The sequence below is a fragment of the Montipora foliosa genome, chromosome 12 (assembly GCF_036669935.1).
Source record: "Montipora foliosa isolate CH-2021 chromosome 12, ASM3666993v2, whole genome shotgun sequence".
In the NCBI taxonomy this organism is placed as follows: domain Eukaryota; kingdom Metazoa; phylum Cnidaria; class Anthozoa; order Scleractinia; family Acroporidae; genus Montipora; species Montipora foliosa.
The window spans coordinates 22700149-22702648 of NC_090880.1; the positions used below are offsets into that span (position 1 = coordinate 22700149).

The 2500-nt window shown below is 40.7% G+C and overlaps 1 pseudogene; it reads right to left on the reverse strand.

Moving 5' to 3' along the window:
* The window catches only part of LOC137981026 (putative uncharacterized protein DDB_G0274435), a 3642-nt pseudogene that overhangs the window by 764 nt on the left and 378 nt on the right, over window positions 1-2500 (reverse strand).

The window sequence follows — 2500 nt, forward strand, 5'->3', positions numbered from 1 at the left end:
TGGAGTACCCGGAGAAAAACCCTCGGAGTCAGATTGAGATCGACTGAAACTTAGCCCACATACGACCCGAGGCCAGAGTTGAACATGGGTCACAGAGGTGGGAGGCACGGTTGATGACCACTAAACCACCCTGACTCCCCCTTCTTTGTACTTCGCAGATGACCTCGCGAGGAACCCCGTTGAAGTCCTGAATTTTTCAGGCTTCTCTACGTAAAAATTGCGTTCATAACTGGGAAGATCATAACTTCACTTGATTTCATATCCGCATTTCATATACCATTTCATCATTTTCTTGAAACTGTTATAAAGAAGTCTTGATGAGACCTTTGATAAATCAGTCTCCGAGTCATCTATATTAAGGTTTATTTTATCACTTAGGTGTGAACAAGGGTGCTGTGTACTTTGTTTAATAATCAATCTCCATTCACTTGGAATCGCATTAACAATACCTATTAATTTAAAAAAATCTACTGGAGAGAGTTTAGCATTTAAAACATCAACACTTTTCAGAAAAACACCTGTATCAGAAAGTAGATCACCGATCGTAACAATTCCTTTTCTCATTACCTTTTTATTAAAGATGGAAGCCTTCCCGATGGTAATATTTTTGTTGTTCCAAATGATTTGATTAACAACATCCTCATACGATAACACGGAAACTTCATTTAACAAAGCCCAAGCATCAAGACATTCCTTATAAAAAACTGGAAGATAGATAGGCAGTTTACGAGTATCAAAATTACACTGTAGAATAAATTTTTCACCTACCCCTGACAGAAAATAATCTAATATCACTTTCCAATATGTATCTGTATATGCTATGTATTTCAGCTGCAAATGTAATGTCTCCAAAACATTTGCTATAGCTCCTGTACTTATTCTGAAATTCGAGACGAAATAAGTTTTACGTATGTATGTTACCTGTGTGCGTGTGCACACTTTGTAATCTGCGACTCCAGTGTTTACCATATGACAGATAAAATGACTTTTCCCTTGAATATATAAGCCATCGAGTTCTTACGCTAAATTGACAAGGGCGGTCTGAAGCTGTGAGTGGGCGTGGGATTTATCTCGTATGGTTTAGGGGCCGACATATCTCTCCCTAAATGCCTTACCGGGAGGCGAGGTCGGTAGCAGAAAGCAGGGAAGGGCCAACTGCGTCCAAAAGCGATCGCACGGGCCGAAATCCCGGGATGACTCGTTTGGTACGACGCTCCAGCGCCATGTCTGGAGATACTGCGTTTTTTTCTCTTGTTCAAACATTCAGTCAGCGCAAGCGTAAATGTTCTATGGATTTCCCTAGACCTAACCAGCAATGGACATTTCAGTTCACGATTCTACATGCATAAACGTAACATAAGAACCGTGCGTGTCTGGTCTTCTCGAGACAGAGGTGAGAGATGGTTTCATGCAGACTGGGACGCCTAAAATGCTCTGTTGTAAACATGGCGGTGCACGAGTGAAGTTGTCTCTCTGGCCTTTCTGTGGACGGATTCCAGGACCTACCGATACAATTTCGGCAAGTTCTGAAAGCTAAAAATTTCAATCGATGCGGTATTTTGCTGGTAGGACTGGGTGGCCCGACACTTATGAAAAATATTTATATAAAATGAGAATCGGGAGTCTTTCCTTGTCGTGGAATGGCAGAATTACCCAGAGTTCTCTTTGGGCACGAGCGAGGCAACTTAGGAAGCACGAGACTGACCCTCATCGAAGGGCTGAAGCGCGGGCAGAGGAAACGATTTATAGCCAGATACTCAGGAGTAGGCCTGGAGTGTGCTGTTCACGTAGAGTTTGGATTTCTGAACAAGTTTTTATCATAGCAAATTCGCGAGAAAGTTGTGCTTTCATTTCGCTGTAATCCTCGTGTCAAAGAAACGAGATTTATATTTGCAGATCACCTATCCTCTTACTACTAAAGTTAAACTCTACATCTCTATGCAATAAGTGTATTCAAAATTTCCTCATATTACTTTATAAAAGCATGTTTTTTTTGTTTTTAAAAAAAAGGGTTTTCAGTCTGCTTATATGAAAAATACGTTTTCTCTCCCGTCCTCTTCTTATGTATGATCTTCGCGGAAATAACATTCTGTCCCTCAATAAACCTAGAACAACCAGTTATGGTCTTAGTTCTTTTTTCTTAAGTATCAGCTAAGTTGCGGAATGCCTGATTTTATCCGTACCTATGAGTTTACTGGTTTTAAAAGAGAATCCAGGGCCGCCTTTTGTACAGCGGCTTTTCTTCTTTAGTGAATATATCTCTACATATTATCAGAAACCCATAAGGGTTGAAACGTGTAACGGCCCCTTGTGTGCTGGGAAACAAGCTTCTGAATATTCGATTTGCTAAGTACCATATTTGGAACAACAAGAGCGAGGGGTTTCCAAATATGGTACTTAGCACTGAAACATTCAACCAATCAGTTCGCACTGAATATTCGGAAGCTGTGAACGCGCGTTACTCGTTTCAACCCTTATGGGTTTCTGATATTATGTATTT